Source organism: Larus michahellis, unplaced genomic scaffold (genome assembly GCF_964199755.1).
Source record: "Larus michahellis unplaced genomic scaffold, bLarMic1.1 SCAFFOLD_158, whole genome shotgun sequence".
NCBI lineage: Eukaryota > Metazoa > Chordata > Aves > Charadriiformes > Laridae > Larus > Larus michahellis.
In genome coordinates, this window is record NW_027436070.1 from 248,624 (window position 1) to 259,944 (window position 11,321).

Here is an 11,321-nt window from a genome sequence, read left to right on the forward strand (position 1 = left end):
AAGAGCTAGGAGGGAAAGCCATGCCTCGTTGGAAAGCTCTTTGGTAGCTGCTCACGTGGCCCCACAGCCCGTGGGGCTGCGGGCTTTCCGGTGGCCGTCAGCCTCGGCGCCACCGGCGCCCACGTGGCGCCGCCGCGCCAGCCTGCGAAGCATTTTCCGGTAGGGCCGCGTCTCTGGCGACAGCTCCCACGCCCGAAGAGCCAGGAGGGAAAGCTGTGCCTCGTTGGAAAGCTCTTTGGCAGCCGCTCGCGTGGCCCCACAGCCCGTGGGGCTGCGGGCTTTCCGGCGGCCGTCAGCCTCAGCGCCACCGGAGCCCACGTGGGGCCGCCGCGCCAGCCTGCGAAGCATTTTCCGGTAGGGTCGTGTCTCTGGCGACAGCTCCCACGCCTGAAGAGCCAGGAGGGAAAGCCGTGCCTCATTGGAAAGCTCTTTGGCAGCCGCTCGCGTGGCCCCACAGCCCGTGGGGCTGCGGGCTTTCCGGCGGCCGTCAGCCTGGGCGACACCGGCGCCCAGGTGGGGCCGCCGCGCTAGCCTGCGAAGCATTTTCCGGTAGGGCCGCGGCTCTGGCGACAGCTCCCACGCCCGAAGAGCCAGGAGGGAAAGCCGTGCCTCGTTGGAAAGCTCTTTGGCAGCCGCTCGCGTGGCCCCACAGCCCATGGGGCTGCGGGCTTTGCGGCGGCCGTCAGCCTCGGCACCATCGGCGCCCACGTCGGACCGCCGCACCAGCCTGCGAAGCATTTTCCGGTAGGGCCGCGGCTCTGGCGACAGCTCCCACGCCCGAAGAGCCAGGAGGGAAAGCCGTGCCTCGTTGGAAAGCTCTTTGGCAGCCGCTCGCATGGCCCCACAACCCATGCGGCTGCGTGCTTTGTGGCGAACGTCAGCCTCGGCGCCACCGGCGCCCACGTGGCGCCACCGCACCAGCCTGCGAAGCATTTTCCAGTAGGGCCGCGGCTCTGGCGACAGCTCCCACGCCCGAAGAGCCAGGAGGGAAAGCCGTGCCTCGTTGGAAAGCTCTTTGGCAGCCGCTCGCGTGGTCCCACAGCCCATGGGGCTGCGGGCTTTGCGGCGGCCGTCAGCCTGGGCCCCACCGGCGCCCACGTGTGGCCGCTGCGCCAGCCTGCGAAGCATTTTCCGGTAGGGCCGCATCTCTGGCGACAGCTCCCACAGCCGAAGAGCCAGGAGGGAAAGCCATGCCTCGTTGGAAAGCTCTTTGGCAGCCACTCACGTGGCCCCACAGCCCGTGGGGCTGCGGGCTTTGCGGCGGCCGTCAGCCTCGGCGCAACCGGCGCCAACGTGGGGCCGCTGCGCCAGCCTGCGAAGCATTTTCCGGTAGGGCCGCGGCTCTGGCGACAGCTCCCACGCCCGAAGAGCCAGGAGGGAAAGCCGTGCCTCGTTGGAAAGCTCTTTGGCAGCCGCTCGCGTGGCCCCACAGCCCATGGGGCTGCGGGCTTTCCGGCAGCCGTCAGCCTGGGCGACACCGACGCCCAGGTGGGGCCGCCGCGCCAGCCTGCGAAGCATTTTCCGGTAGGGCCGCGGCTCTGGCGACAGCTCCCACGCCCGAAGAGCCAGGAGGGAAAGCCGTGCCTCGTTGGAAAGCTCTTTTGCAGCCGCTTGCGTGGCCCCACAGCCCGTGGGGCTGCGGGCTTTGCGGCGGCCGTCAGCCTGGGCGCCACCGGCGCCCACGTGGCGCCTCCGCGCCAGCCTGCGAAGCATTTTCCGGTAGGGCCACGGCTCTGGCGACAGCTCCCACGGCCGAAGAGCCAGGAGGGAAAGCCGTGCCTCGTTGGAAAGCTCTTTGGCAGCCACTCGCGTGGCCCCACAGCCCGTTGGGTTGCGGGATTTCCGGCGGCCGTCAGCCTGGGCGACACCGGCGCCCATGTGGGGCCGCCGCGCCAGCCTGCAAAGAATTTTCCGGTAGGGCCGCGGCTCTGGCGACAGCTCCCACGCCCGAAGAGCCAGGAGGGAAAGCCGTGCCTCGTTGGAAAGCTCTTTGGCAGCCGCTCGCGTGGCCCCACAGCCCATGGGGCTGCGGGATTTGCGGCGGCCGTCAGCCTGGGCGACAACGGCGCCCACGTGGCGCCGTCGCGCCAGCCTGCGAAGCATTTTCCGGTAGGGCCGCGGCTCTGGCGACAGCTCCCACGCCCGAAGAGCCAGGAGGGAAAGCCGTGCCTCGTTGGAAAGCTCTTTGGCAGACGCTCGCGTGGCCCCACAGCCCATGGGGCTGCAGGCTTTGCGGCGGCCGTCAGCCTCGGCGCCACCGGCGCCCACGTTGCGCCTCCGCGCCAGCCTGCGAAGCATTTTCCGGTAGGGCCGCGGCTCTGGCGACAGCTCCCACGCCCGAAGAGCCAGGAGGGAAAGCTGTGCCTCGTTGGAAAGCTCTTTGGCAGCCGCTCGCGTGGCCCCACAGCCCATGGGGCTGCGGGCTTTGCAGCGGCCGTCAGCCTCGGCGCCACCGGCGCCCACGTTGCGCCGCCGCGCCAGCCTGCGAAGCATTTTCCGGTAGGGCCGCGGCTCTGGCGACAGCTCCCACGCCCGAAGAGCCAGGAGGGAAAGCCGTGCCTCGTTGGAAAGCTCTTTGGCAGCCGCTCGCATGGCCCTAAAGCCTGTGGGGCTGCGGGCTTTGCGGCGGCCGTCAGCCTGGGCGCCACCGGCGCCCACGTGGCACCGCCGCGCCAGCCTGCGAAGCATTTTGCGGTAGGGCCGCGGCTCTGGCGACAGCTCCCACGCCCGAAGAGCCAGGAGGGAAAGCCGTGCCTCGTTGGAAAGCTCTTTGGCAGCCGCTCGCGTGGCCCCACAGCCCATGGGGCTGCGGGCTCTGCGGCGGCCGTCAGCCTCAGCGCCACCGGCGCCCACGTTGCGCCGCCGCGCCAGCCTGCGAAGCATTTTCCAGTAGGGCCGCGGTTCTGGCGACAGCTCCCACGCCCGAAGAGCCAGGAGGGAAAGCCGTGCCTCGTTGGAAAGCTCTTTGGCAGCCGCTCGCGTGGCCCCACAGCCCGTGGGGCTGTGGGCTTTCCGGCGGCTGTCAGCCTGGGCGACACCGGCGCCCACGTGGGGCCGCCGCGCCAGCCTGCGAAGCATTTTCCGGTAGGGCCGCGGCTCTGGCGACAGCTCCCACGGCCGAAGAGCCAGGAGGGAAAGCCGTGACTCGTTGGAAAGCTTTTTGGCAGCCGCTCGTGTGGCCCCACAGCCCGTGGGGCTGCGGGCTTTCCGTCGGCCGTCATCCTGGGCGACACCGGCGCCCAGGTGGGGTCACCGCGCTAGCCTGCGAAGCATTTTCCGGTAGGGCCGCGGCTCTGGCGAAAGCTCCCACGCCCGAAGAGCCAGGAGGGAAAGCCGTGCCTCGTTGGAAAGCTCTTTGGCAGCCACTCACGTGGCCCCACAGCCCGTGGGGCTGCGGGCTTTGCGGGAGCCGTCAGCCTGGGCGACACCGGCGCCCACGTGGCGCCGCCGCGCCAGCCTGCGAAGCATTTTCCGGTAGGGCCGCGGCTCTGGCGACAGCTCCCACGCCCGAAGAGCCAGGAGGGAAAGCCGTGCCTCGTTGGAAAGCTCTTTGGCAGCCGCTCGCGTGGCCCCACAGCCCATGGGGCTGCAGGCTTTGCGGCGGCCGTCAGCCTGGGCGACACCAGCGCCCACGTGGCGCCGTCGCGCCAGCCTGCAAAGCATTTTCCGGTAGGGCCGCGTCTCTGGCAACAGCTCCCACGGCCGAAGAGCCAGGAGGGAAAGCCGTGCCTCGTTGGAAAGCTCTTTGGCAGCCGCTCGCGTGGCCCCACAGCCCATGGGGCTGCAGCTTTGCGGCGGCCGTCAGCCTCGGCGCCACCGGCGCCCACGTTGCGCCGCCGCGCCAGCCTGCGAAGCATTTTCCGGTAGGGCCGTGGCTCTGGCGACAGCTCCCACGGCCAAAGAGCCAGGAGGGAAAGCCGTGCCTCGTTGGAAAGCTCTTTGGCAGCCGCTCGCATGGCCCCACAGCCCGTGGGGCTGCGGGCTTTCCGGCGGCCGTCAGCCTCGGCGCCACCGGCGCCCACGTGGCGCCGCCGCGCCAGCCTGCGAAGCATTTTCCGGTAGGGCCGCGTCTCTGGCGACAGCTCCCACGCCCGAAGAGCCAGGAGGGAAAGCCGTGCCTCGTTGGAAAGCTCTTTGTCAGCCGCTCGCGTGGCCCCACAGCCCGTTGGGCTGCGGGCTTTCCGGCGGCCGTCAGCCTCGGCGCCACCGACGCCCACGTGGCGCCGCCGCGCCAGCCTGCAAAGAATTTTCCCGTAGGGCCGCGGCTCTGGCGACAGCTCCCACGCCCGAAGAGCCAGGAGGGAAAGCCGTGCCTCGTTGGAAAGCTCTTTGGCAGCCGCTCGCGTGGCCCCACCGCCCATGGGGCTGCGGGTTTGCGGCGGCCGTCAGCCTCGGCGCCACCGGCGCCCACGTTGCTCCGCTGCGCCAGCCTGCGAAGCATTTTCCGGTAGGGCCGCGGCTCTGGCGACAGCTCCCACGCCCGAAGAGCCAGGAGGGAAAGCCGTGCCTCGTTGGAAAGCTCTTTGGCAGCCACTCGCGTGGCCCCACAGCCCGTGGGGCTGCGGGGTTTCCCGCGGCCGTCAGCCTGGGCGCCACCGGCGCCCACGTCGGGCCGCCACGCCAGCCTGCAAAGTATTTTCCGGTAGGGCCGCGGCTCTGGCGACAGCTCCTACGCCCGAAGAGCCAGGAGGGAAAGCCGTGCCTCGTTGGAAAGCTCTTTGGCAGCCGCTCGCGTGGCCCCACAGCCCATGGGGCTGCGGGCTCTGCGGCGGCCGTCAGCCTCAGCGCCACCGGCGCCCACGTGGGGCCGCCGCGCCAGCCTGCGAAGCATTTTCCGGTAGGGCCGCGGCTCTGGCGACAGCTCCCACGCCCGAAGAGCCAGGAGGGAAAGCCGTGCCTCGTTGGAAAGCTTTTTGGCAGCCGCTCGTGTGGCCCCACAGCCCGTGGGGCTGCGGGCTTTCCGTCGGCCGTCAGCCTGGGCGACACCGGCGCCCAGGTGGGGTCACCGCGCTAGCCTGCGAAGCATTTTCCGGTAGGGCCGCGGCTCTGGCGAAAGCTCCCACGCCCGAAGAGCCAGGAGGGAAAGCCGTGCCTCGTTGGAAAGCTCTTTGGCAGCCACTCACGTGGCCCCACAGCCCGTGGGGCTGCGGGCTTTGCGGGAGCCGTCAGCCTGGGCGACACCGGCGCCCACGTGGCGCCGCCGCGCCAGCCTGCGAAGCATTTTGCGGTAGGGCCGCGGCTCTGGCGACAGCTCCCACGCCCGAAGAGCCAGGAGGGAAAGCCGTGCCTCGTTGGAAAGCTCTTTGGCAGCCGCTCGCGTGGCCCCACATCCCATGGGGCTGCAGGCTTTGCGGCGGCCGTCAGCCCGGGCTACACCAGCGCCCATGTGGCGCCGTCGCGCCAGCCTGCGAAGCATTTTCCGGTATGGTCGCGGCTCTGGCGACAGCTCCCACGCCCGAAGAGCCAGGAGGGAAAGCCGTGCCTCGTTGGAAAGCTCTTTGGCACCCGCTCGCGTGGCCCCACAGCCCATGGGGCTGCTGGCTTTGCGGCGCCCGTCAGCCTCGGCGCCACCGGCGCCCACGTTGCGCCGCCGCGCCAGCCTGCGAAGCATTTTCCGGTAGGGCCGCGTCTCTGGCGACAGCTCCCACGCCCGAAGACCCAGGAGGGAAAGCCGTGCCTCGTTGGAAAGCTCTTTGGCAGCCGCTCGCATGGCCCCACAGCCCATGGGGCTGCAGGCTTTGCGTCGGCCGTAAGCCTCGGCGCCACCGGCGCCCACGTTGCGCCGCCGCGCCAGCCTGCGAAGCATTTTCCGGTAGGGCCGCGGTTCTGGCGACAGCTCCCACGCCCAAAGAGCCAGGAGGGAAAGCCGTGCCTCGTTGGAAAGCTCTTTGGCAGTCGCTCGCGTGGCCCCACAGCCCATGGGGCTGCGGGCTTTGCGGCGGCCGTCAGCCTCAGCGCCACCGGCGCCCACATTGCGCCGCCGCGCCAGCCTGCGAAGCATTTTCCGGTAGGGCCGCGGCTCTGGCGACAGCTCCCACGCCCGAAGAGCCAGGAGGGAAAGCCGTGCCTCGTTGGAAAGCTCTTTGGCAGCCGCTCACATGGCCCCACAGCCCATGGGGCTGCGGGCTTTGCGGCGGCCGTCAGCCTCGGCGACACCGGCGCCCACGTGGGGCCGCTGCGCCAGCCTGCGAAGCATTTTCCGGTAGGGCCGCGGCTCTGGCGACAGCTCCCACGCCCGAAGAGCCAGGAGGGAAAGCCGTGCCTCGTTGGAAAGCTCTTTGGCAGCCGCTCGCGTGGCCCCACAGCCCATGGGCCTGCGGGCTTTCCGTCAGCCGTCAGCCTGGGCGACACCGGCGCCCACGTGGGGCCGCCGCGCCAGCCTGCGAAGCATTTTCCGGTAGGGCCGCGGCTCTGGCGACAGCTCCCACGCCCGAAGAGCCAGGAGGGAAAGCCGTGCCTCGTTGGAAAGCTTTTTGGCAGCCGCTCGTGTGGCCCCACAGCCCGTGGGGCTGCGGGCTTTCCGTCGGCCGTCAGCCTGGGCGACACCGGCGCCCACGTGGCGCCGCCGCGCCAGCCTGCGAAGCATTTTCCGGTAGGGCCGCGGCTCTGGCGAAAGCTCCCACGCCCGAAGAGCCAGGAGGGAAAGCCGTGCCTCGTTGGAAAGCTCTTTGGCAGCCACTCACGTGGCCCCACAGCCCGTGGGGCTGCGGGCTTTGCGTCGGCCGTCAGCCTCGGCGCCACCGGCGCCCACGTGGCGCCGCCGCGCCAGCCTGCGAAGCATTTTCCGGTAGGGCCGCGGTTCTGGCGACAGATCCCACGCCCAAAGAGCCAGGAGGGAAAGCCGTGCCTCGTTGGAAAGCTCTTTGGCAGCCGCTCGCGTGGCCCCACAGCCCATGGGGCTGCGGGCTTTCCGGCGGCCGTCAGCCTCGGCGCCACCGGTGCCCACATTGCGCCGCCGCACCAGCCTGCGAAGCATTTTCCGGTGGGGCCGCGTCTCTGGCGACAGCTCCCACGCCCGAAGAGCCAGGAGGGAAAGCCGTGCCTCGTTGGAAAGCTCTATGGCAGCCGCTCGCGTGGCCCCACACCCCATGGGGCTGCGGGATTTGCGGCGGTCGTCAGCCTGGGCGACAACGGCGCCCACGTGGCGCCGTCGCGCCAGCCTGCGAAGCATTTTCCGGTAGGGCCGCGGCTCTGGCGACAGCTCCAAAGCCCGAAGAGCAAGGAGGGAAAGCCGTGCCTCGTTGGAAAGCTCTTTGGCAGCCGCTCGCGTGGCCCCACAGCCCGTGGGGCTGCGGGCTTTGCGGCGGCCGTCAGCCTCGGCGCCACCGGCACCCACGAGGCGCCGCCGCGCCAGCCTGCGAAGCATTTTCCGGTAGGGCCGCGGCTTTGGCGAAAGCTCCCACGGCCGAAGAGCCAGGAGGGAAAGCCGTGCCTCGTTGGAAAGCTCTTTGGCAGCCGCTCGCGTGGCCCCACAGCCCATGGGGCTGCGGGCTTTCCGGCAGCCGTCATCCTGGGCGACACCGACGCCCAGGTGGGGCCGCCGCGCCAGCCTGCGAAGCATTTTCCGGTAGGGCCGCGGCTCTGGCGACAGCTCCCACGCCCGAAGAGCCAGGAGGGAAAGCCGTGCCTCGTTGGAAAGCTCTTTGGCAGCCGCTCGCATGGCCCCACAGCCCATGGGGCTGCGGGCTTTGCGGCGGCCGTCAGCCTCGGCGCCACCGGCGCCCACGTGGCGCCGCCGCGCCAGCCTGCGAAGCATTTTCCGGTAGGGCCGCGTCTCTGGCGAAAGCTCCCACGCCCGAAGAGCCAGGAGGGAAAGCCGTGCCTCGTTGGAAAGCTCTTTGGCAGCCGCTCGTGTGGCCCCACAGCCCATGCGGCTGCGGGCTTTGCGGCGGCCGTCAGCCTCGGCGCCACCGGCGCCCACGTGGCGCCGCCGCGCCAGCCTGCGAAGCATTTTCCGGTAGGGCCGCGGTTCTGGCGACAGCTCCCACGCCCGAAGAGCCAGGAGGGAAAGCCGTGCCTCGTTGGAAAGCTCTTTGGCAGCCACTCACGTGGCCCCACAGCCCGTGGGGCTGCGGGCTTTGCGTCGGCCGTCAGCCTCGGCGCCACCGGCGCCCACGTGGCGCCGCCGCGCCAGCCTGCGAAGCATTTTCCGGTAGGGCCGCGGCTCTGGCGACAGCTCCCACGGCCGAAGAGCCACGAGGGAAAGCCGTGCCTCGTTGAAAAGCTCTTTGGCAGCCGCTCGCACGGCCCCACAGCCCATGGGGCTGCGGGCTTTGCGGCGGCCGTCAGCCTCAGCGCAACCGGCGCCCACGTGGGCCCGCTGCGCCAGCCTGCGAAGCATTTTCCGGTAGGGCCGCGGCTCTGGCGACAGCTCCCACGCCCGAAGAGCCAGGAGGGAAAGCCGTGCCTCGTTGGAAAGCTCTTTGGCAGCCGCTCGCGTGGCACCACAGCCCATGGGGCTGCGGGCTTTCCGGCAGCCGTCAGCCTGGGCGACACCGACGCCCAGCTGGGGCCGCCGCGCCAGCCTGCGAAGCATTTTCCGGTAGGGCCGCGTCTCTGGCGACAGCTCCCACGGCCGAAGAGCCAGGAGGGAAAGCCGTGCCTCGTTGGAAAGCTCTTTGGCAGCCGCTCGCGTGGCCCCACAGCCCGTGGGGCTGCGGGCTTTGCGGCGGCCGTCAGCCTCGGCGCCACCGGCGCCCACGAGGCGCCGCCGCGCCAGCCTGCGAAGCATTTTCCGGTAGGGCCGCGGCTTTGGCGACAGCTCCCACGGCCGAAGAGCCAGGAGGGAAAGCCGTGCCTCGTTGGAAAGCTCTTTGGCAGCCGCTCGCGTGGCCCCACAGCCCGTGGGGCTGCGGGCTTTCCGGCGGCCGTCAGCCTCGGCGCCACCGGCGCCCAGGTGGGGCCGCCACGCCCGCCTGCGAAGCATTTTCCGGTAGGGCCGCGGCTCTGGCGACAGCTCCCACGGCCAAAGAGCCAGGAGGGAAAGCCGTGCCTCGTTGGAAAGCTCTTTGGCAGCCGCTCGCGTGGCCCCACAGCCCGTGGGGCTGCGGGCTTTCCGGCGGCCGTCAGCCTCGGCGCCACCGGCGCCCAGGTGGGGCCGCCACGCCCGCCTGCGAAGCATTTTCCGGTAGGGCCGCGGTTCTGGCGACAGCTCCCACGCCCGAAGAGCCAGGAGGGAAAGCCGTGCCTCGTTGGAAAGCTCTTTGGCAGCCGCTCGTGTGGCCCCACAGCCCGTGGGGCTGCGGGCTTTCCGTCGGCCGTCATCCTGGGCGACACCGGCGCCCAGGTGGGGTCACCGCGCTAGCCTGCGAAGCATTTTCCGGTAGGGCCGCGGCTCTGGCGAAAGCTCCCACGCCCGAAGAGCCAGGAGGGAAAGCCGTGCCTCGTTGGAAAGCTCTTTGGCAGCCACTCACGTGGCCCCACAGCCCGTGGGGCTGCGGGCTTTGCGGGAGCCGTCAGCCTGGGCGACACCGGCGCCCACGTGGCGCCGCCGCGCCAGCCTGCGAAGCATTTTCCGGTAGGGCCGCGGCTCTGGCGACAGCTCCCACGCCCGAAGAGCCAGGAGGGAAAGCCGTGCCTCGTTGGAAAGCTCTTTGGCAGCCGCTCGCGTGGCCCCACAGCCCATGGGGCTGCAGGCTTTGCGGCGGCCGTCAGCCTGGGCGACACCAGCGCCCACGTGGCGCCGTCGCGCCAGCCTGCAAAGCATTTTCCGGTAGGGCCGCGTCTCTGGCAACAGCTCCCACGGCCGAAGAGCCAGGAGGGAAAGCCGTGCCTCGTTGGAAAGCTCTTTGGCAGCCGCTCGCGTGGCCCCACAGCCCATGGGGCTGCAGCTTTGCGGCGGCCGTCAGCCTCGGCGCCACCGGCGCCCACGTTGCGCCGCCGCGCCAGCCTGCGAAGCATTTTCCGGTAGGGCCGTGGCTCTGGCGACAGCTCCCACGGCCAAAGAGCCAGGAGGGAAAGCCGTGCCTCGTTGGAAAGCTCTTTGGCAGCCGCTCGCATGGCCCCACAGCCCGTGGGGCTGCGGGCTTTCCGGCGGCCGTCAGCCTCGGCGCCACCGGCGCCCACGTGGCGCCGCCGCGCCAGCCTGCGAAGCATTTTCCGGTAGGGCCGCGTCTCTGGCGACAGCTCCCACGCCCGAAGAGCCAGGAGGGAAAGCCGTGCCTCGTTGGAAAGCTCTTTGTCAGCCGCTCGCGTGGCCCCACAGCCCGTTGGGCTGCGGGCTTTCCGGCGGCCGTCAGCCTCGGCGCCACCGACGCCCACGTGGCGCCGCCGCGCCAGCCTGCAAAGAATTTTCCGGTAGGGCCGCGGCTCTGGCGACAGCTCCCACGCCCGAAGAGCCAGGAGGGAAAGCCGTGCCTCGTTGGAAAGCTCTTTGGCAGCCGCTCGCGTGGCCCCACCGCCCATGGGGCTGCGGGTTTGCGGCGGCCGTCAGCCTCGGCGCCACCGGCGCCCACGTTGCTCCGCTGCGCCAGCCTGCGAAGCATTTTCCGGTAGGGCCGCGGCTCTGGCGACAGCTCCCACGCCCGAAGAGCCAGGAGGGAAAGCCGTGCCTCGTTGGAAAGCTCTTTGGCAGCCACTCGCGTGGCCCCACAGCCCGTGGGGCTGCGGGGTTTCCCGCGGCCGTCAGCCTGGGCGCCACCGGCGCCCACGTCGGGCCGCCACGCCAGCCTGCAAAGTATTTTCCGGTAGGGCCGCGGCTCTGGCGACAGCTCCTACGCCCGAAGAGCCAGGAGGGAAAGCCGTGCCTCGTTGGAAAGCTCTTTGGCAGCCGCTCGCGTGGCCCCACAGCCCATGGGGCTGCGGGCTCTGCGGCGGCCGTCAGCCTCAGCGCCACCGGCGCCCACGTGGGGCCGCCGCGCCAGCCTGCGAAGCATTTTCCGGTAGGGCCGCGGCTCTGGCGACAGCTCCCACGCCCGAAGAGCCAGGAGGGAAAGCCGTGCCTCGTTGGAAAGCTTTTTGGCAGCCGCTCGTGTGGCCCCACAGCCCGTGGGGCTGCGGGCTTTCCGTCGGCCGTCAGCCTGGGCGACACCGGCGCCCAGGTGGGGTCACCGCGCTAGCCTGCGAAGCATTTTCCGGTAGGGCCGCGGCTCTGGCGAAAGCTCCCACGCCCGAAGAGCCAGGAGGGAAAGCCGTGCCTCGTTGGAAAGCTCTTTGGCAGCCACTCACGTGGCCCCACAGCCCGTGGGGCTGCGGGCTTTGCGGGAGCCGTCAGCCTGGGCGACACCGGCGCCCACGTGGCGCCGCCGCGCCAGCCTGCGAAGCATTTTGCGGTAGGGCCGCGGCTCTGGCGACAGCTCCCACGCCCGAAGAGCCAGGAGGGA